The sequence below is a fragment of the Acinonyx jubatus genome, chromosome B2, assembly GCF_027475565.1.
Source record: "Acinonyx jubatus isolate Ajub_Pintada_27869175 chromosome B2, VMU_Ajub_asm_v1.0, whole genome shotgun sequence".
Lineage (NCBI taxonomy): Eukaryota > Metazoa > Chordata > Mammalia > Carnivora > Felidae > Acinonyx > Acinonyx jubatus.
In genome coordinates, this window is record NC_069385.1 from 116214609 (window position 1) to 116238434 (window position 23826).

Sequence of the window (23826 nt, forward strand, 5' to 3'; positions counted from 1 at the left end):
GGGCACACCAGACCTGTGAAACCACCTGGCCTGGGCACTGCCAGGTGGAGAAAGCAGACCAGGTGCAAGTTCATGGAAAGAGCAGGGCCTCGGTGGAGGAGCACCTTTCATCAAGACATATTTCCTTATCAAGGCGCCTGGGTGGCTCAGTTGGTTAAGTTCTGACTTTGGCTCAGGTCATGATCTCCCAGTTTGTGAGTTTGAGTCACGCACCTGGCTCTTTGCTGACGGCTCAGTGCCTGAAGCCTGCTTTGGATGCTGTGTCTCCCACTCTCTCTGCCGCTCCCCCACTAGTGCTCTCTCTCTCAAAAAGAAACAAACACTAAAAAAAAAAAAAAAAAAAAAAATTAAAAAAAGAAAGAAACCACCTGAAAAATTGGAAAGGCAAGTCGCAAAACTGAATGTTAAATACCATCCCATTTTTGAAAGAAAAAAAATAAGTACACAAAGTCATAGTAAAATCTGAACACAGACTAAACTTTACAGCAGTCACTTATGGATGGTGTGACTATGTATGACTTGTATTTCATTCTCAGTGCTTAGGTGTATTTTCTTTTTTTATTGGAGTATGACCAACATACAGTAGTTTGAGGTGTACAACATAATGATTAGACATTTGTATCCACTGCAAAATGATCTCCAACTGTAAGTCTCGTTACCATCTGTCACCAAAGTTACAAATATTTTTTTCCTTCTGGTGATGAGAACTTTAAAATTTACTTTCTCACCAACGTTCAAATTTGTAATACAATGTTACTGACTATAATAATGCATGCTGCCCATTCTATCCCCGTGACTTAAGTATTTTCTAATTGTCTATTATGAATAAGCATTATTTATATAATTAAGACATTTTAAGATAAATTAAAAACCGCACACATGGAAACACTTGTGCCTGAGTGCCAGCTCCATATCCTAAAAACGACTGTTTTCCAAATTCCATTATACTGGCCACTGGTGGTATCTGATTAATTTCCAAGCCCCCAAGTACAAGTTTCCAAAGATGTCTTTCATTGTTACTAGCTAAACAGCTTGCCAGTGGCAAACCCCCCGCCCCCACCTTCAAAACCTTGGGCCCAAGCACCCTGAATCACCTGGTTGTGTCTGCACCCATGGGATCCAGGTCCCTACCCCTCCAGAGCTCATAACCAAAAGCCAGAGCTTCAGAAAGGTGCAAAAGTAAAAAAGCAGGGGGGGGGGGTGAGGGGTGGCGACTGACATCCTCCAGCTGGAAGACTCCTCACTTCACCTGACTGTCTCATCCAAGGCTCAGGTAAGGGCTGGAGGGGGTGGACTGCAGGAAGCTGCCATGACAATTACTCTGTGGGCTCCGCAGGCCAATCACTGACTGGAGTCAACACCCACTCCAGCCAACATTCAGAAGAAAACAGGAAAATAAATAGTCTTGAAGTTCTATTCACCAAGGAACAAATACTGGCATCCACCCCAAGCCGCTAGGTGCCTAGGGTCCAGAGATACGCTAACAATAAAACAACACTCAATGAGTGATACACCTATGCCTTTACAAGTAGGAGCTCTTTTAATCCTCCAGTCAGCCCTGAGGGGTAGTTATCTCCCCTTTGTTACAGAAGAGGAAGCCAATGAGGCATAAAGTGACTTGCCCAAAGCTACTAGTAGAGCCAGAACTCAGTCCCACGTATTCTGGCTCTCAACCAGTACCCCAAATTCCCTCAAAGTCCTTATCCTCAGAAAGAGCCAGTGAGCTAAAAATATGAAGAGTGCCACATGCTACTTCCTGTTCTGCTTCAGGGGAAAGCTCCTTCCCTTCTGAGGAGCCAAAGAAAAGAGGAGTGCGACTGTCCCTCTGTCCAAGATCCCCTGGGCCTACAGCTGGCCTGAGGAGGGGCCATCAAGGCAGGCAGGGGAGCACAGTCCCCAGAGCCCAGCCAAGGACACCGCTGAGATGCTACTTATGCCTGTCTCTTCTGATTCCCAAAGCCTTCCCTGTACCCCAACCCCTGCGCCTCCAGTCAGGAAGTGGGAGCAGAAATAAAAATAGCTCTCTAAAAATAAGCCAAGGATGGCAAGGTACAAGAAAGGGGAAAAACATAAGGCCCAGCTGGTTGAGCCCAGTGTCCTGCTGGTCTAGGTAGGAACCAAGCAGCTGAGTAGGACAGGTACCCAGAGCCCTAATTCTGCTTCAGCCTCTGCTCACAGTGGATACCTGCACACATTCACAAGTGCCTGCAAAGCCCAGGCTAAGGGGACAGAGCAGGAAAAGCAGTCTGAACTGAGAAGCACAGGGGGAACCAAAGGGCTTAAACCTCAGCTCTGTCATTTGTCAGGTGTGTGACTTGAGTGGGCTCTTTAAGCTCTGTGATCCTGCACGTCCTCCTCTGTTAAATGGGAATACCAATACCTGCCTCTTGCAGGCTGGCATGGAGGAGAGTGAGCTCACCCATGGCATGACATCTGGCCCAAAGGAGAATCTGAATAAAGGCAATTTCCTTTTCTTTCTTCTCTCCGTATCTGCACACCTGGGCCACCTTCTCTCTTTCTTCTCTCCCTTCGCCAGACTGCAAACAGGCTGATTAATCACTCAGATCAGAGATTGGTTTTTTTCCTCCTTCAACCCCTGCCACTACACATGCCTGGCCCACCAGTTGGCTGGTTATTTCTTCTGGTTCTAGGGGGTTGCTCACGGCCTTGAAGCAGACCCAGGGAGGCACTAAGTACAGCCATTCTCAGGGCCTCCTCTTCCCACTGACCTGGCACAAGACTGCGCAGGGGGCTCCAAAGCCTGCCAACATCTGGTTCTGCCCAGTGACCAACAAGACACTCTGCTGGGCTCGAAAGCAGGGAGTGCTCTTGGAAGCCAACACCAGTCTGGCCAGTCAAGCAGGTACTTTCCACACCGGCAGAATTACAGTCAACCAGCCATCCTCTGTGGGGAGGCCTGCCGTGTGGTAATCAAAGACACAGCTTTACACACCTGGGTTCAAATCTCAGCTTTGTGCAGATTTTAGGCAACTTTCCTAACCAGTCTGAGCCTCCACATCCTCATCTATAAAACGGGCATAATGAGTCCTACCTCTCAGGGTTGTGGGGATTCAACAAGGTGATACATGTGACGTGATTAGCACAGTGCATTCAACACCTTAGAGCCATAGCTTGCTTGGCTCCTGGGTAGCTACTGACTTCTGTGGGTATTAGACACAGGTGACCACAGCTCTCGAAAGAACTCACAATCAGACATCAGAGCCTAGAATGCAGGCAATAACTCCACCATAATATAGCACGGTAGGTGCTGAGCCAGAGGTATGAGAAGGGAGGCTCCCCAGACCCCCGGGGGAGGAAGTGGAGAGAGGAGGCAAATGGGAAAGACTGCCAAAACCAAAAACCTCAGCTGTCTTTCACTGAGCTTCAACCACAGGGAAGAGCAATAACTAGCCAAGGGGTCCTTAAGTTTCCTTCTACAGATGTCTGACTGCTGCCCCATGAAGTGACTTCCCAGACAGGGCTCCGGCACAGGTTAGTGCCAGCGCTACTCTAGGAAGCAAGCCACTTAGGTTGGCCATCCAGTCACCCTTCCGTCTGACAAGTGCTTGGTGAGCCATCTCTGCACAAGACACTTGCCCATCAAGGAGCCAATTTCGGGGGAGATGATCTTTGAACGTGGCTAATGAACACTCATCAGGACCGAGCACGTGACTGTGCAGTGGAGGCTGCTCCCTTGCGACTCAACAAGGTCTCTGATTCATCGAGAACATCAGATGGATGGATCAGTTCTTTCTCACGGTGGAAGCAGAAGGAAGAAAGGAGGGCAAGGTCCAGGCCGCAGACCACAGAGGGAAAGCAGCACATGGGCAGCACTGGCAGCGCTGGAACCACCTCAGGAGAGGTATTCTTGGTTGTCTGCAATGTGCCCAGGGTGGGGGTACAAAAGTGAATCAAAAACAGATGGTCCTGGTTGTGCGTGAGAAGACAAGGCTACCCTAGGCTGGCAGGGGACGGAGACAGGCCTTGGCCCGGGTGCAGATAAGCCTACTAGGTCAGGAAATGGGCTAGAAAATGGACAAAATATTTTTCTACAAGGTGACACGCTGTAAGGACATGAAAGGCAAATTGTTAAGTAGATGTTGTCAATACACTGGGGCGTTAAGATGCCAAAAAAAAAGAGATGTCATAGAAATCATACACTGCAAAAATAAAAACAAGACTGGGATAATACAATTTTGATTGGATGCATTCTACAGTTTGGGAATTTATTCACCTAGTGATTTTCACTTGGGAGATAGAAAATGATCATTGCTCAGTTTGCTTATTACCAAGGATTTTTAATTTCTCAGCAACAATCAATTTGATGCCATTATTTAAAGCAGGTTCTGGGAAGCGTCACCTCAGACTATAAAATCAGGGACACAGGCGTGGAGAATTTAATCTGTGGGGACAATTTGTAACTGACCCCTAGATGGCAATGAAGCTTACCATGAACTACTGACAGATTGTCATTCTGAAAAGTTGCCAAAGCACCAGAACTGTCATGGGGTCACTATCCAGGAACAGTATGACTTTTCAAGCTGGGCTTACTTGACCTGTATGGATCTGATTCTTAGAAACCCAAACCACATCATGAGGACCTAGAGGAGGCAGAGTCCCTAGGACTGGAAAGGCCACTCCCAGGAGAGCTAGGGGCTCTGAGACATGGTGGGGGCATGCCTGTGGCTGCTGAGAAGCTAAGTGGTGACCACAAATGTGCAGTGGCACCAGCTTGCACACTCTGCTCCTTCTTCCAGCAGCCCCCAGCCACCTGGCTGAGTAGTGGGGGAGAAGGCAGGCTATGTGCTGTTCCTGGGAGGAAAGCAGGGAGAAGAGTGGGCTGGTTAGACAGAATGTCAGGAAGGCAGCTGTGGGACCCACACTAGCCCAGGAGGAGTGGAGTGGAAAGAAGTAGCAGGCCTGGGGGCCTGGAGGTCCTCATGGGCTGAGGAGGAGGGTGACCGAAGTGAGGACCCCCAGAAAGCACCCCAGGACTGCCTGGGGAGAGCAGAGCAGCCAACCTGCATCCCGAGGAACACAGCTCCATACCACGACTGACAGTGGAAGTGCTTTTATTATTCAGAAAGAGGAGAATGCTTTTCCCCCCTCTTCTAACATTTTAAGTTGACTATGTTTACCTGCTGATGTGCCGTGGGTACGATGTGATAGATATTCTATGTAAAGGAACCGAGGAACCCAGGCATAAAGACCGAGGGGTCGTGTGACGAGAAAAGGAAGGAAGAGGCTAAGGGCCAGGTGAAGTAAGAGATTTTACAGACTTCTGGGTCAACGGTGATCTGGCCCCAGTCACCTCTCTGACCTCACCTTCTATTCTTTTCTCCCCTCATTCCACTCCAGCCACAGTGGCCTCCGGACTACTCCTCAAACAGCCAGTCATGTTCCCGCCTCTGGGCCTTTGCACTTGTTTTCCCTCACTCAGAAGATTCTTCCCATACATGGCTCACTCTCCTCTTCGAGCCTTAAGATTACCTTCTCAGTGAGGCCTTCCTCAAGCCCTCTATTTAAAAGTGCCACCACTTCTTTCCTGCTTTATTTTTTGATATAGCATTTACTACCATCTGACCTGTTCGCTACATAATTCTGGCTCTCTCCTCATTCTCCACCACAACCACCATGAGAGCAGGAGTCTTCTTTATCTGCTTGTTCACTCCTTCACCCCAATGCCTAGCACATAGGAGGTACCCAATATATGCCTATTAATGAGTGGTAGATGGAAGCGGAGTGAGATTTACACTAATCCTGGATCCTCAACAGTCTGAAAGAAACTATTACTGATCTGATTGAAGGTATGGGGTGACTTACAAAAACAAGGATCAGACACTACCTGAGGCTTTCTCTTTTACTCCTAAGAACTCTTTTAAAGGTTCCCCCAAAGAGCATATTGTTTCAAATACTAGTCTGGGAAAAGGCAGGACCTAGAATCTTGAACTGCTGTAAAAGGGATGCTCTAAGACTGCCTTAAAATAGGAACGAGGACCAGCCAAGTCACCACCTGTGCCTGGAGGTAAATGAGACCTATAGGTAGCTTCCTACTGCCATGGTTACAAATTACTACAAACTTCGTGGCTTAAAACATAATTATTCTCCTACAGTTCTGGAGGTGAAAGTCCAAAATCGGTTTCACTCCAAAATCTAGCTGTTGGCAAGGCCACGTTGCTCCAGAGGTTCTAGGGGAACATGTGTTTCCTTGCCTTCTCCAGCTTCTAGAGCTGCATTCCTTGTGTTCCTTGGCCTCGTCCTCCATCTTGAGATCCAGTGACAGTCACACCGCCTTCCTCTGTATCAAATTTCCCATTGCCTCCCTCTTAACAGGACACCTGTGACTGCACTTAGGGCCCACTTGGATAATCCAGGATAATCTCCCCATTTTGAGATCCTTAATTGCATCTGCAAAGTCCATTTTGCCATATAAGGTAGCATCTACAAGTCCCAGGGGTCACAGGCTGGATATTGGATGTCTTTGGGGACCATTACCCAGTCTGCCACCACGGAAGACAGACTCCAAAAGTGCGGAAGGAACATAGTTCAGACCTCTGGTCCACATGAAAGAGGGTCAGAACAAGAATCCTGGCAGTGTCCTGGACTAGGGTCTTTCTTTTGCTATCATTGCTTGCTATTATCTAAGGGGTGGGGAACTAATTTCATGGGACTGAGCATTTTGGCCGCCGGAGGGCCTCCTTAAGGGAGAACGGTAGTCTCCAACCTGAAGCCTCCAATGGACCACACAGGAGTTCATCCCAAGATGCAGGTGCTGTGGGGTCAAAGGGAACCCACCTGGATCTCTGGACTGTCCCAAAGGCTTTTGCAGTAGGGGAAGCTGGAAAGAAATGGTCTGGACCAGACAAATAAGCTCAAGATCAGGGATGGCAGGTGAGCCTTCTCTCATGAGAACTGCCTTCGTAGAGGGTTCCAAGAACTCATGTGGCTTTGGAGAGGAATGCTGCTGTGATCAGAGCACCAGATCAGCTAGTAATGTCTGACACCAGGAACGGACAGGTTAATGACAGTTTACACGCTACACATTACCAACTCTATCCTGCACGGCACCTCTGGGAGCTATAGGAAGGTGGCTTTGGCCCAGACACCAAAAGACCTGGAAAAGCAAAACACAAGAAACACAACCACTCCAGGAGATTGCTTTACACCTTGGACACTGTCCCTCTGTTATGGAGACATCATACGGCTTCTTACTTAGTTGGAACATGCTACTCATTGTCAATTATTTCACTGCTCCCCAAAGTCCTCAAAGGCCCAGTGACGTGACTGAGGAGGATACATTTCCAAGGTTAAGAACTACACGCTTACTGTATTGGTTTTACTGATGTGCTGTTCACCGGTGGATCCAGCTGGCCAGAAATATTTAGTGGGCGAAGTGACATAGCAGTGGCTCTCAACCAAGAGTGATTCTGCCCCCTTGATATGTGGCAATGTCTGGAGACATTCTTGGTTTTCACAACTGGTAGAGGGAGGAGCTATCAACATCTAGTGGGGTAGAAGCCAGGGATGATGCTAAACATCCTACAGTACACAGACAGCCCACTTGATAAAGAATTACCCAGCCCAGGGCTGCCTGGGTGGCTCAGTTGGTTAAGTGGCTGACTCTTGGTTTCAGCGCAGGCATGATCTCACGTTACATGAGATTGAGCCCTGCATCTGGCTCTGTGCTGACAGGGCAAATCCTGCTTGGGATTCTCTCTCTCTCTTCCTCTCCCCTGCTTGCGCGCGCGCGCGTGCACACACACACACACACACACACACACACACACACACACTTTCAATCAATCAATAAAAGACTTACCCAGCCCAAAATGTCTGTGGCTGAGAAACCTGGTGCTAAAGGAAATGGAACCAGAGGCAAAGAAAGTAAAGTGAGAGCTATGAACAAGGCAATATTTGGGATACTGGGAACAAGGCAATTAAGGGAAACTGAGGAAGGGACACCACATTTGCTTGTTTGGAAAAGAGGACGATAGGTAAAGCTCTGGGTTCTGGCAAATTGAAGGACGGCCTGTTTTTGAGGAGAGTGGGCCCACAGACTGTTGTATATGGAGGGTGGCCTGCTTGGCTAATGTCGCCTATTGGGAGAGCAAAGTTGGCCTGTACTTCCATTGGCATAGTAGCCAAAAACACGTGCTTCTGAGCTGACAACTCTTGCATGAGGGAAGTGCCAAAAGCAGTGATAAGACAAGGATCACGGTGTTACAGCAGATTACAAGTGAAGGCAGGGAAAATCTGTTTTTAGATACCTGTTCGTCTAACAGTGCAGAAATGAACTTCAGCAACAAGTGGTTTTCCCCTAACACTGGGGAGCCTCTCCCTTCAGCATTCGCCTCATGAGAGAACTCTTTCAAAGGTGTGTCGCTATTAGCTGTGGAGAATGTGGTAATGGTCTTGGGAGGGCTGCTGAGATGATGGCAAGGCCGGGCTGGGAGGCAGGCTCTGAAGACTGGACTCAGGGTGGGGGGAGGGGAAGGGGAGGTGTCGCAACTGCACTGCCCAGGACATCAACTGTTTAACAGCACCTGCAGACTCCCCGTGCTGAGGCTGGGCCCCCGGTGCCACAGCCTGCAACTCAGGGAAGGCACTGTTTCGGACAGGCATTTCTTCCTGAGCTCTCCACCTCAGAACCTAGCTCGGTACAAAGGGGGTTTGGGACCTCAGCACAGCCCGAGGTTCACGTCAGCCATTCAGGCACCCCGTATACCCTGTATACCAGAGCTGAATCACCCCCAGGTCCGTCCAACACCAAATCCACTCCAGCTCTTCCCACGGTCTCTTCTCAAATGAAAAAACTACAGAGGCTGGGCAAGACATGAGGTGTCTAAACCCTGAGGCCAGGGCCCCCCAGGAAGCACAGAAGGAGTGGGCTCTTTGCCAGCCGGTGAGTCGCCCCTCAGCCTGGAGCAGTTCCTCCATTCCCAACCTCCTTCACACTCTTTTTGCTGTTTCCCCCTTTGGCCTCCTTCTCTCCCCCTCTCCCTACCAGCCTCTAATTTGTCTCCCTCTTTCTGCCTCTCACTCTTCTCCTCGCTCCCTAATGGTCCATGAGAGAGAAACGAAGATGTGACTGAAACACTGTTAGTGGTGCTACAACGAAGCTTTATTTTTTTCTTTTATTAACTGGTTTTTCTTTTTTTCGTTTATTAACTTTTTTTCTTTTATTAACTTTTTAATGCGCCTTGACAATAAAACCTGACTTTAGTTGCCTTCTACCTTTGGTGAACCTTTTGATCTCTCCTGTGTACCAGCATCCCTGAATAAAGGGGGGGAGGGGTTCCTCCAGCCATGCCCTGGGTCCTCAATCTGTGTGGCTGAAAGATCGAAATCAAAACCAGAGGAACTCAGATTTAGTGTGAGGAAGAACTTCCTCACATTCAGACCACTGGAGTAGTCTCCTACCTAACCTCTCTATCTCCATTCTTTCTCCATTCAATCAATCTTTAATGCAATATTAACACAATCACCCCTTGCTCCAAAACCATCAATGGCTATCCACTGCCCAAAAAACACACAGTGCAAATTCCTTCACCTGGCATTCGATGGCCTCTACCAACCTACGAGGAATTTCCTAACTAACAGTGGTTCCCAGGAATGGAAATGGTGAGAAGATGCACTTTTCTCCTGGAAGTATCACTCATATATACCGGCCAGGCTACCTCACATAAGGGATGCTAAAAAAGAAGCAGTAGCTAGTCTCTGAGGAGCCCTCTCTCCCTCCCAACGAACCATGCCTCTTGGTATTCATACCCTTGTGCAGTCCTCTGAATCTGAACTGGTTCTGAGACCAGGAAAAGACAAAGGAATTGGCACTGTGTTACTTCCAAGGCTAGGTCACAAGAAACCTTGCCCTTTAGCCCTGGATCTCTCAGTATACTCCCTCTTGGGATGTTTCTGTTCAGAATCCAGCCATCGTGCTGTGAGAAGACCAAGTCACATGCGGAGGCCACGTGTAAGCACTCTAGCCAACAGCCAGCATCAAGCGCGAGCCATGTGAGTGAGCCAGGGTGGATGTCCAGCCCAGTTGAGCCTTCAAATGACTCCTGTCCCAGCCTCCATTTGACTAAAGCAATATATCCCAACCAAGAACTGCCCAGATGAGCCAGTCAACTCAAACAACAATGAAAGGTAATAAATTATCAATTTCACTTAAGAATATCCTAAATGAGGGGCGCCTGGGTGGCTCAGTCGGTTGAGCACCTGACTCTTGATTTTGGCTCAGGTCATAATCCCAGGGTTGTGGGATCAAGCCTCACATCAGGCTCCATGCTGACTGTGGAGCCTACATGGGGTTCTCCCTCTTTCCCTCTCTCTCTAAAATAAAAAAATTAAAAAAAATAATGTCCTAAATGAGACAATAAAAACTAACTTCATTAAATCTTGACCTTTAAGTACATGTCTTTTAAATATTCTTTGTAATAAAACAAGAGTTACATGGTTATCAAGAAAAAACAATCGTGAGATTGAGTTACAAGCTAAACTAGTCATTTTTTTCATGATACAACATTTTTTACTTGAAAGAAAAGAGTAACAAATTATAAGGTTTTTTTAGTGTTTATTTATTTTTGAGAGGGAGAGAGACAGAGCATGAGTGGGGGAGGGGCAGAGAGAGGGAGACACAGAACCCGAAGCAGGCTCGAGGCCCTGAGATGTCAGCACAGAGCCCAACGTGGGGCTTGAACTCAACGAACTGTGAGATCATGGCCTGAGCCGAAGTCGGACACTTAACCGACTGAGCCACCCAGGCACCCCAAGAGTAACAAATTATGTTAGATTTGAGTATTTGACAGACTTTTTTTTTAAGTTTATTTATTTATTTTGAGAAAGAGGGGTGGGGAGGGGCAGAAAGGAGAGACAGAATTCCAAGCAGGCTCTATACTGTCAGCACAGAGCCCGACACGGGGCTTAAACCCACAAACCATGAGATCATGACCTGAGCTGAGATCAAGAGTTGAACGCTTAACTGACTGAACCATCCAGGTGCCCCTCAAAATCTTTTTGTGCACATGTCTTCTCTCCCCAACTAGATTCCACACACTTGGGGGACGGGAGCAGCCAAGGACCGTTTCTGAAACATCTGTCACAGCACCTGACCCACAAAAGTGCCTCAGATAAGAAAGACAAAGATAACAACCAAACCACAGTTTTTTGAGATTAGCACTGAAAACTCTGACAGCCTCACCTTTTGCCAATGGAAACTAAGAAAGAAAACTTCTAGCTGGGACTGGGAGCTCAGAGCCTAGGGATAAACTGGACAAGTGACCCCTGGACATGTATAATTGCTGCCACTGTGACTAGCTGCTGCTGACACAAATGACAGAGCAATGAACCCAGGGGGAAGTTCTACCTTATCCCCTCGCGGGGAACCTCAGAAGTCTCCCAAGCCCCCCTTCTTCCTCATGCACATTTCCTTGAGACGAAAGGACTTGGTACGGGTTTGACAACAGGAGGGGCCCCCGCCTGAGGCCTTCCTGCGAGATCCACAAACAACCTGACCCCCACAGACTGACAGACACATGGGCTCAGCACCCTGTTTGGCAACAGGAAAACTCACAGGGTGTTAAAGGCAGAGAAAGGGAAGTAAGGCTCATAAACAGCTCCTGGAACCACTGAACTTCAGAGATTACAACAAACCAGATGGGAGCCCGTGTTTCCCTGGCCCCCGGCAGGGACCTCGCCATAGCCTGGCCTCCCAAATAGCTGGGACAATGACATCGAATTCCCTGTAGCTCCCCTTCTGAGAGTTTATAAAATCTGCCAGGCATCCTGAGAACAAACAGGGAAACAGTAACAAGAAGCCCAGAGCATTGTGCAGACCTGCTACGCTAGCAGAGATGGAAGAAAACAGCTCCATTTCTTACGCCCAGCTCACATATGCCAGCAAACCACAGACCCATAAGATGGGGACTGAATCTGGTTTTTTTTACTATCATCATTCCCCAAGTATCTACTACTGTGCCTGGCACATAGCAGACACTCAAAAATGTCTGTTGCACAAATGAAAGAAAATGACAGACACCATCTTTGTCTGGCACCCACACAGACAGAGAAGAAAAGTTTGTACACTGATTCATTCGACAAATATTTATTTAGCATCTCCTCGGTGCAAGGCAGTCCTAGACACAACAGGAAACAAAGTTAAGTCCCTGCCCTCGTGGAGTCTATGTTTTAGTGGGTGTAAAGGTGAAAAATCTCAGTGCTCTCCCCAAAACTACATAAGCCATAGACCTTTAATAATGTTTAAATAAATGCCCACTATGTGTAAACAGTGAGTACCAAATGTTATGATAGACACCTGGGATCTAGGAACTCAGCCCTAGTGAAATCACTTCATCTTTTGGGCCAGGATCCTAAATCTGGGATGTGTCAGTTGGTTGTCAGAGGTCCTTGTGTAAGGAAAATGGGATTACCGCTTTGGTGCATCTGTCCTCATCTGTCGGTGAACAGAAGCCACTGCGTGAGTACCACGTGCATGCCCAAAACACCACGCAACACTGCAGGATAGAAAGAAACCCAACATCTTCAGCTGAGAAGCACCAGGGGTCAGAAAAGCAGCTTTAATATTATAATTAAACACTAGGGCTCAAAAGGTGCTCCCAAGCAAGCTGGCTCTTTCTCTGTCCTTCCCACACACACACACACACACACACACACACACACACCCTGAGATGTTGTTATTCTGAGCCTGAGTCAGCAAATATTTCCCAGTCCTGGAAGTAGTCTGCTGATTTCCAAGTAAGCAGACACCGGCTTTGCTGATTTTACCAGGGTGGGGCACAAGGAGCTGGCAACGTGAAGAAGGATCTGGAGTCCAATATCCCCCACAGGTGGCAGCTCATAAATGGAGATGCCCTGAGTCATGCTTGAGTCCTTGACCCAAGCCCCATGGAACCAGGACTAGAGTCACACCCCAATCACCAGCCTCTGAGTTATGAAGGCCAGGAACCACCTGCCAAGGAAGAAGACCCACATGTCTGAAACCTGATGCAAGAGGCCATCTCCTCCCTGCCAGGATCAAGCAAGTGCCCAGCTCTCCTCTGAAACCAGCTGCTGTCAGTGGCTCCTCCCCCTGGATCCCAAGGCACAGAAAAATGCTTGGGGATTTCAAACCATTGATAAGCAGCCACTGTGCAATCTGGGACAACATGGCATAGACCAGGGTATCATCACACACAGAACTTCTGACCCGACACAAGCCAGAGCCTGGCAGGACAGACCAAGTCTGTGGAAACGCTAGGTAGGGAGGAAGAAGAGAGTGATCCCAGCGTGGACAGTGCAAGGCAGCGGGGCAGCTCCTGGCATTTCCAGGCCCTACTCAGGCACTGGACGAGGGCCCTGCAACTGAGCTTCCCAGCCAGCAGGGAACACACTGGGAGGTGAGCCTCAGTGACAGGCTATACAGCTGAAGTCTTTAAAGCCACAATCCAACTCCTGAAAGAGAGGAGCTACCCGGTCCCAGAACATGCCAGGATCTGCATGCCCTCAGGACAGCTTGCACAACAGCCAGAACAGCTGTACTCTACCCAAAGCAGAAGCCTACTTGCTTCCTAGGCCAGTGTACAACACGGCTATCCTCTATCAGGCCCTTAGGGAAGAGATCTGAGGGACCACAGGCCTGGTAAGGGCCATTCTTCTTCAATGGGTAGAGGCACACACCAAAGGAAGAGCCAACCAAAGAACAGTCCGTTAAACTAAGGAGCTGACAGGTTACATCTTCTGTAGAATAATGTCAGGGGTCTGTCTGCCTACACCTTTTGAAAAACAGAGACGGCTGGCCCAAACTCTGCAAAAAATCACTGAATGGGAACTTGGTAATTGATAATCCTGACCATCCACAAAGGCCACAGAGTGGACAAACTGAAGGAATCTATCCAGCCAGAGCTGCTGGTGCCCAAGCTGTTGCGTAAGGACTGGGCTTGCCCTCTTCTCAAGCCCTTCTCACCTGCTGCCTGGGTACAGAGCACCACTAATGGATAAGCAAAGAGAGGAGTAGCACACCTCTCAAAGAGCCAGGTCAAGTCCTTGGGAGCCAGAGACTGGACTAAATTACTGCCAAACACACAAGCTCACCTCCATCAGAATGACCCATTCCAACCCTGGAGGGATGCTTTTCACAGGAAGAAGGCCACCCCTTTTGATCCATTCTGCCCAAATCTGACACAAGTACTGCTTAGGAAGGGGCTCAGGGGTCCGTGGAGAGGAAACTGGCTCAGCCGTCCACAATCGTACTCCTTTCACAGAAAAGGGTCAGTGCGCAAGAGAATTCCAAAACTTTAAAGTCTGGTCCAAGCTGGTTCACTTGGCTCTCCACCACAGCTCTTGAAGGTTGCCAATTCTGGGTCCAATTCTGGCTCAAAGACAGAGAGCACGATCCTCAAAAGAGGAGACCTAGAAACCCAGAGCCAGGTGAAACAACAGGCCTTCATTTCTAAATGTGAGAGTGGGTCATGCTTTCAGAATCCTCCAAGATCAGATTGGGCAGAAACAGAGGATATGTTATTTCCTGAAGATCTCTCCAGGGGACCAATGCCAAATAAAGGAGCGCAAATTGAAAGCATCTGAAAAGAACTTTCTGCCTGACACGAAAGACACATCAAGAAGGTGGTGGGGTCTCTAGCCCCAGAGAGGATATGTCTGTGACTGGACACAACTCAAATTCCGGACACCATCTAACCAATACAGCCCCACAACCTCCCCAGGCAGATATCCACCTGGCAGGGCAAAAGGAACAGAACTTAAGGTCTGCCTCCCTCTTGGATCCGCAGGAAATTAAGCTCTCAAGGAAAATGGAGGAAGAATCTTCAAGAGAACCTGCTCAGTGACTGACATCAGAGGCCCTCACATTTAGTGAGGTCAGGGATGTACGAGTGAATATCAGAGGCTGGTTCAGGTGACCAATAACAAACGGCACAGCCGCCTGCCAGCCCCCAGGGCTATCGGGCTGGCAATCTATTTCAAAACTCATGCAGGAAAAAAATGTCTTGGACACAGTACAGAGGAAAAAGGTTAAGGCATTCTCTGGGGCACAACTTCTGGAGACTTCTCTTAGCTCTTTGGGATGGGGCACAGGGAGAAGGGTGGGCAGAGAGGGCAGAGATAATCTGGAGTATCATGATGTAACCGTGCTTGGGTACATCCAGAGTGGAAAGACACGGAGCCCTGTTTCCTGGAAGGGGAAAAGAGTTGGAAGAGGCCTCCAGCTACCCCTGGCACACACCCAACTCAGCGGCTGGTCTCTCCCCAAGGGTTCCTGGAAGTCAACAGACCCATAAAGGGGAAGTATTAAAACTGAGATTAGAAGAATGGTGTACAAATTGGACATTATCCCCGATGCAACACCCAAGTCAATTCTCCCAAACAGACCTGCCTGCTATTTACCTCAGGCATTCAGCCCCTTACTTCAATCAGGGGCTGAATGCCCCCCACCCCACCCCGGAGGGGGGGGGCGGTTATCTCAACAGCAAGTCAAGGGAAAAGCGGAGTAGAGCGTGGAGCTAATGCTTCTTCCCCAAGTAGAGGCAAGGAACTGGGAGGTAGGTGACAGGAATGCAGGGGACGGGGCTAATAAGAAGGAAATTAGAGAGAGAGGAGAAAACAGGGCATCTGAGGGTAGCCAGGGTAAAAGGGGCTTAGGTAGACAGGGATTGCTGGCACGGGGCTGAAAAAGCCTAATAACACCGCGAAGATGAGGGGGAGCGGTAATCCTGAGGTGGGGGGGGGGGCAGGAAATGGGGGAAGAAGGGGAACCAGGATGGGAAAAGAGAGCAAAGACCGAGAGGGCAGATAGGGGGACGAAGGCAGGACATAAAGATAACGAGAGGGACAGAGAAGATCCCCAAGGAGATCCTCGGTAAAGAGGGCAATGGATTTGGAGACACCACAGAAGGGATGAAGGAAGAGGTCAGAGGCAATGGTAGGGAAGGGGAGAGGACCCCGAACCTTAGACCCAGCTCTCAGAACACAGAAGTGGGACAAGACGGAGCCACTAGGCCCAAGAGGGGGCACAGAGTCTGGTGGGGGAGGCTCGCGGTTCGGGCTCAGTGATGGGGGACCAAAAGGCTGGGGGCGCGCGGGCGCCAGGAGAGCAACAAACCACGGCGCACCGGCCGGGGCCGGGCCATCGGGAAGCCGCAGCGGCTCAGCCCGCGGACCCCTGCCGCTCCCCCCACCCCACTCCCCACCGGGCCTCGCGTCCCGACCCGGCTGGCCGCCTCAGCCCGGGCCCGCCGCCTCCTTCCGCTGCTTGCTACCGCTTCCCCCGACCCGGACTGACCTGTTTTGGCCGCCTCCCGCGCCGCCTCTGCCGTCCCGCAGGCTCCGCAGAATCCTCCGAAGCCTGCCAAAACTTTTCCCATTAATCCCCAGCTCCGAAGCGGCCGCGGCGTCACACGCTGCGCGGCCTGACCCCGCCCCCACCATCCTGAGGTCACCGCGCAGCTCGGCCCCCTTCTCCCCACGCCCCCTTCCGCCCCGGCCGGGGCCAATCACCGCGCGTCCTGGGCGCTCCCCTGCTTCTGCACTCCGCCCACCGCATGTTACCCAGGACCCGCCTGCAGCGCCCTCTGGTGTGGGATGCGGGCGTGGCAGCTGAGGAAGGAGCAGGAGGGGATGTTCCAGGGTCGTAAGACAAGTCTGACAAGTATCGCAAAAGGGAATTTAAAGCTGGAAGGGAATTTAAAGGTCGTCTAATACAGCCTCCACGTCTTTCCACTGAAGAAACGGTCTCAGGGAGTGTGAGTGACTTGCGGTCAGAAGCCATGCCGGGGCTAGAACCTGGGTCTCCAGACTCCACTGGAGGAGTCCGTGTTGCCTGTAAGTTTTAAAGAAAAGACTTTCCTCCCTGGAGAGGCTTCTGCAACTAGAAATTTATGGTTATGGACTTTCTACCTATCTTCCTCTGTACTTAAGTAATATGCTTGCCCACCTAAATGGGGAGCATCCTCCTTACTGTTGTAGCAAATTCTGTTCTTGCTTCTTAACCCAGTTCTTGAGGCCTGGGAAGGGACCTGTTATCCCAACCTGTCCCTTCAGATATACCATGACAAGATACCTAGCAGCTAGTAGGCAGTATGGCGGAAGAAGTTGGGTTTGTTATCTGGCGAGGAACAAAACTTGACTCACAGGTATATGAGCAATGGGTAACTCCCTTCTCTCCAAATGTCTTTTAAAGTTAGGATTACCTCTTCCCCTTAAGTACATTTCTCAGGCCACACCCTCAGGTGTCTGGATGATAGAACTATGAGTGATTGTTTTTCTTCTGCCTCCCTCCCTCTCTCTCTTTTTTAACTTTTTGAAATGAATGTGCATTACTTTTGTAATTCAGGCATCGACTTCCTTGTCCTTGGAGATTGAAGTAAGAATGTGTTGTGGAGGTCAAAGGCTTCCCTAAGATTTCTGCAAATTTCTGGAGATTTATATTCTTCTGAATCTCTCTGCCTCCAGGTTCCTGTTTCTGCCAGGCTGCTGTAGTGCCACAGTTCAAAAATGCAGAAACGAAGCCCTTCCTGAAGACTGCCCACACCTCTTCCCACACAAAACATTCATGGGCAGAGAAGACATTATGACGCTTTGGGCCCTGGAGCAGGGTCACATGATGCATTGCAAAAGGTTTAAACTTACACATCAGACATTCCTTAAGAGTCTTTTCTGAACAACCCATTTGAGGTTTTCTGATTGGCCCTTCACCTCTTAGGGCCTTGCCTTCTCCCAAATCACTACTCTCCTCCCTGACCCACCATTCTCTCCTCTATCCCACCCTCTCTGGAGGAAAAACAAATTCTTCCTCATTTCCGGGCAGATAGAGACATCTTAACCCCATCTCTTTTTGCTAGGGTTCCAGCCAACACTCCAGCCCTGAAGATCTTACTTTCTACCCTTAGGAGGCTTATGGCTCAGTCAGTTAAGCATCTGACTCTTGGTTTTGACTCAGGTCATGATCTTGCTGTCCTTGGGTTCGAGCCCCACGTCGGGCTCTGTGCTGACAGTGTAGAGTCTGCTTGGGATTCTTTGTCTCTCTCTGCCCTTCCTCCTCTTTCTCTCTCTGTCTCTCTCTCAAAATAAATAAGTAAACTTTTAAAAAACATAAAATAACAACAGCTCCCTTCCTAAAAGAAATTCTGGGAGTACTGTCAAGATATTACATTTTCCACCTCATTTCATTTTTATATTAAAAGATAGATAAAGAGAATATTTTACATAATATACTTAGTAAGTATGTATTTAACATTTAGACCACATAATTCTATTGCTCATTGCAATATTATTTAAAAAAAAACTGGAGATAACCTCACTGTCAACAACAGAGAAATGTTTAGGTAAATTATTTTGTATGCTCCTGATGGATTATTATGATTTGTAGAGTTGTAAAAAAAAAAAAAAAAAAAAAGGAAAAATGTTATGATAGTAAGTGGAAAAAAGCAGGATCTGATGATATATAGGGGAATATATAGCTATGTATACTGTTGGGCAAACAAAAAGGATAGGAAAAAAAGGAAACGCTAAAATGTTATCAGCAGTTGTCTTTGTGTTCTGTTTTTATGAGTTATTATCTTTCTACATTTTTAGTCTGAGCATTTTTTTCATAGTGGAAACATGGTTTGATTTTGTTTTGTTTTGTTTTAAAGAACAAAAAATAAAACTCTTCCTCATATTGGGCAGAAGTTTATATCTCTGGTGCACCTACCCAACAGTGTCTGTCCTCTCCCTTGGAAGTAAACTAAGTCAAATTGTTTTCCCTATAAGAGACCTTCTGATGTTTGATCCCATTCCCCTATACAACATCCCTAGTTCCTCATATAAAATGATTGTGGCTCCCTTTGCCACCAGATTGCTAGCCTCAGAATGTGCCATTTTCTGTATATCCGTCCTCTTCAAGGCTTCCTTGTTTTTGGCTACCTAACTTCTGAACCATCTTCCCATATTTGGGGAATCTCCCACTTCATTTTTTTAAAAAATTTTTAAACGTGTATTTATTTTTGAGAGACAGAGACTGAGCATGAACAGGGGAGGAGCAGAGAGAGAGGGAGACACAGAATCTGAAGCAGGCTCCAGGCTCTGAGCTGTCAGCACAGAGCCTGACGCGGGGCTCAAACTCACGGACCGCGAGATCGTGACCTGAGGTGAAGTCAGATGCTTAACCAACTGAGCCACAGGCACCCCTATTTATTTATTTTTTAAAAGCTTATTTACTTATTTTGAGAGAGAATGAATAGGGGAGGGGCAGAGAGAGAGGGGGACAGAGAATCTGAAGCAGGCTCCATGCAAAGAGCCCAATGTGGGGCTCCAACTCACAAACCACGAGATCATGACCTGAGCTGAAGTCCAACGCTCAACCCACTGAGCCACCCAGGCGCCCCAGGAATCTCCCACTTTAGACTCTTCCTCCACAGTAGAAGCTGGAAAATGTCAGGCATTTGCTTCCAGCTCCCTTTTCAACTAGGGTATTGCCACACGACCAAGGCTCCACTGGAAGTTGGGAAGATGAAAAACTGGGAAGCACACATAATGCATTTGGGTAAGTGGCCCAGCAGCAGCTCCACCTGATTTCTAGCTGTAAGAAGCAGCAAGAAGAATACCAAACCAGTGGTATTAGCCACGGAATCAGCAGCGACTATACCCAGACGAAGTGCTTCATAAGCACTGCCATGTGCCATAATTTGAGGTATTGTTCCTGACTATACAGCCTCCAAGCTGGCTTTCTCTCATCCTCCCAGTTATTTAAGGAACTCTTCTATACTCTATTAATAAATCCCCGCCCCCTTTTTTTAACTTAAGTCAGCCAGTTTCTGTTTCTTGAATCTTCATTTTGACTCGATTTGTCCATAGGCAACTCAAAGGGTCCCTGCCAAGCCTCTGCAACCCTTTCCAGACCAGCCAGAGGTCTCAGAACTCTGTTCTGATGCCTAATTATAGCATAACTGAATAATAACTTATGGTGTGAGATAAAGCTAGATTTGCTTTGAATTAGATTCCAACCTCCACCACAGCCATTTAGCCTCCTAAAATCAGTCTCCTTGGTATTTCCCTTCCTCCCCCTTCTCACCTACAGCAGGGGCCAGAAAAGTGACTCTCAGCGGGGGAGACCTCGCACTTGAGCTGGCGGCACCCTGGCGGCACCCTGAAGATCCTGGCAACAATGTGCAACAGCCTGTTGCACTGCAGCCAATCGCCCTACCTCCCCACTCCTCCTGCCATACAAACTAGACTGGGATGACTTAGGACCACAATGGCTGTGCTTTTCACATGGTCCCCAGAGTTTATGATTATCTCTGAGGGCATCAGAGATTGGATACACACTCCTTTGTCCAGGATGTTGGAAAGGGCAGAGGAGTTACTTTCTAATCCTGGAATGAAAAGACTAGAAGGTATGGTGCACCTGGGTGGCTCAGTCAGTTGAATATCTGACTTTGGCTCAGGTCATGATCTCGCGATTTGTGGGTTCAAGCCCCACGTTGGGCTTGCTGCTGTTAGTGGCAAGCCTGCTTCACATTCTCTTCCCTCTGGCCCCTTTCTTGCCCCTTCCCCACTTGCGCTTTCTCAAAAATAAAATTTAAAAATTAATTTAAAAATTAAAAATAAAAAGACTGGAAGATATCTTCTCCTGCCCCCTAGTTATGTCCCTCAAGACTGAGAGCTTTTCGTACCGGTTCCAATATGGATGGCATTCAGGCATCAGGGCTATCTTCCAAGCAGTATCTCAACCATCAACTCCTCCCTGTGGCCAGTTATAGAATATTCCAAAACCTGGAATGGACCTCATTTACAGGTGAGGAAATTGAAAGTTTAGGGATTGGCTTGCCACCTCAAGACTAAACTCTACCTAGTCTCCAAGAATGTCTGTAATCAGGCTTCATTCTACCTTTCTAGTCATGGGTGGTAGTCTTCAGATTGTTTTGCCTCTCTATTCCTAAATAGTATATAAGTGTGTGTGTATATATATATATATATATATATAGTATATAACTACACATCTCCCTGCACATTTTTAAGGTGACATCTAATATTTCTCACCATTAGTTTAAAACTTAGAAAATGGATATAATTTCTATTTTATAAATATTGACATTGCCATATAAAACTGCTTTATTACCTTTCTCTTTTTGAGAGAGAGAGAGAGGGAGCGAGTGAGGGGCAGAGAGAGAGGGAGGGAGAGAGAGAGAAGCAGGGCTCACCGAGGCAGGGCTCAAGCTCACCTGAAGCGGGGCACGAGCTTGCCCAATGTGGGACTCGAATTCATGAGCCATGAGATCATGACCTGAGCCAAAGTCAGATGCTTAATGACTGAGCCACCCAGGCACCCATTACCCTTTTAAATGTATTGAATAAGCCCCAAATCCCATAGTGATTTGATGCTTACCATCATCCATCATCCATCTTAAAAATACATGAAGAAGCTCTTCTTTATCAATAAAAAATTTTACATTGTCTCCTTTTCTCCTTGCACTTGCATTTCAGTTCCACTTTCCCCTCAAAAATCTGATCAATGTAATATATATTTTCAATTTTTTATTGATTACTGTATCGTACATCTCTGCAACCAAAATATGTGTATAAGTTGAGAATTAAAAAAAGTTTCAGTTTCATACAACTTTATAGTTTTATATAGTTTTTACAGTTTAGAGTTTTATAACTCTAAGTGAGAATTTTTTTCTGGTTTGAGTGGCCATTACAAAATTAGTAATACCCAATTGATCGGATCAATATAAACATTATGATTTTTATAAGTAATACACATAAACACAAACCATACATTGAAAATGTATTTTTTAAGTTTATTTATTTACTGATAAGAGACAGCATGAGTGGCGGAGGGACAGAGTGAGAGAGGGAAAGAGAATCCCAAGCAGAGCTTGAACCCACAAACTGAGATCATGACCAGAGCCGAAGTAGGTCGCTTAACCGACTGAGCCACCCAGGTGCCCCGGAAGTGTGGGTTTGTTTTTTTTTAATGTTTCGTGTATTTTTGAGAGATAGAGACAGAGCACAAGTTGGGGAGGGGCAGAGAGAGGGAGACGCACAATCTGAAACAGGCTCCAGGCTCTGAGCCGTCGGCACAGAGCCCGACGCGGAGCTCAAACTCACGGACCGTGAGATCATAACCTGAGCCAAAGTCAGACGCTTAACTGCTCAACCAACTGAACCACCCAGGCACCCCCAGAAAATGTATTTCTTAATGAATGGATGGGCTGTTTCTTTCCCTAGGTAGTTCATATGCTTATGGTTGAACATGACTTACTGCAGGAATTCTGCATTCAGCATCACTTCCAGGCCCATGTTTTCATTTTTAAGCTGAGAAACCTTGTTCATATCAGTAAGTATATGGGAACTGAGAGTTTTGACAGAGCAGTGGCATCTAAATCTCAGTTGTTTACCAAAAAAAAAAAAAAAAAAAAAAAAAATCATAAAGATCTATTATAAAAAGAGATTGTTAATGATTTTTCAGCTGATGATGCAATTAAGTCCTTCTAGGTTTGAAAGCAAAGACTTAGAAACCTCCTGCTTGAAAACAAAAAGAATCTGTTGTCCAGCTTTTGAGCCATTCATTTCCTCAGCACCCACAGGCACCACCAGCATTGCACATTGTTGCTTTGTTTAGTGTTCCAGGGCGTTTACCCCTCTGGGTAGTCCGCCATTGAAAGATAGTGGGTGAGTGAGTGGTGAACCTTGTTACTGAAAGTAGGGAGGTTGGCATTATGAAGGAGGGAAGCAGTTTTGGTAGAGAGAACACTTGGAAGTTGAGGATCTGCACATTGATTTTCTTAAAATTCATTGTACATTAGAGACACCGCACTCCAATTAGAGGACAATTGATCCTCCCAGTCGATATCCAGAATCCATATTTCTTGTGCTCACAGATGTGTTATGCTTCTTTCTACTTACCTTGTTTCCATGTTCTCCTGCTTTCCTTCCTTTTTAATGTTTTTTACTGTTTGCTTATTTTTGAGAGAGAAAGAGACAGAGCATGAGTGGGGGAGGGGCAGAGAGAGAGAGGGAGACACAGAATCCGAAGCGGGCTCCTGGCTCTGAACAGTCAGCACAGAGCCTGACGTGGGGCTCAAACCCACAAACCGAACCGTGAGATCATGGCCTGAGCCAAAGTCGGATGCCCAACGAACAGAGCCACCCAGGCACCCCTCTTGCTCTCCTTTCTTATTAAAAATTTTAAGGGCCGGGGTGCCTGGGTGTCACAGTTAGTTAAGTGTCCAACTCTTGATCAGCTCAGGTCATGATCTCAAGGTTCATGAGACTGAGCCCCGAGTGAGATTCTCTCTCTGCCCCTCCCCTTCCCCTGTGCACGTGCTCTCTCTCTCAAATATATAAACTTAAAAAGAAAAGTAGGGGCGCCTGGGTGACTCAGTTGGTTAAGCGGCTGACTTTGGCTCAGGTCATGATCTCGCGGTCCGTGAGTTCAAGCCCCGCGTCGGGCTCTGTGCTGACAGCTCAGAGCCTGGAGCCTGTTTCAGATTCTGTGTCTCCCTCTCTCTGATCCTCCCCCGTTCATGCTCTGTGTCTCTCTGTCTCAAAAATAAACGTTAAAAAGAAAATTTAAAAAAAAAAGTAAAAAAGTTAAGAGCCATTGTGAATCCCAGTTTCTATCTAATGCTTCCCTTTCTTCTGAATTCCTGAATTGTACTGCACTTAGAGTTTGAACCTCATTTCCCATCCCTGAAATACATATCATGCTATACTGGTAGTTTTGTTTCATGGCACTTTACATAGACTATAATGAAGTTCCTTGCAGTAGAGTTTGGGGTACTGGCAAAAGATTTGAACTTTGATCAGACAGCACATAAGCTACAGGAGGGCAGG

At 47.6% G+C, this 23826-nt stretch overlaps 1 protein-coding gene across 6 annotated transcripts in view; it reads right to left on the reverse strand.

Moving 5' to 3' along the window:
• Window positions 1-16449, reverse strand: part of PPARD (peroxisome proliferator activated receptor delta) — an 82058-nt gene extending 65609 nt beyond the window's left edge. For 2 of the 6 annotated variants that reach the window (XM_027057914.2, XM_053222913.1), the window contains exons 1-2: window positions 16292-16448; window positions 12429-12512 (exon numbers count right to left, since the gene is read on the reverse strand). The gene's annotated coding sequence lies outside the window, so the exon portion shown is untranslated. Of the gene's footprint in view, window positions 1-213; window positions 323-12428; window positions 12513-16291 lie in introns of those variants that run through there. The other 4 variants (XM_053222911.1, XM_053222909.1, XM_027057913.2 and 1 more) reach the window with 3 other exon arrangements.
• Window positions 16450-23826: the final 7377 nt, after the last annotated feature.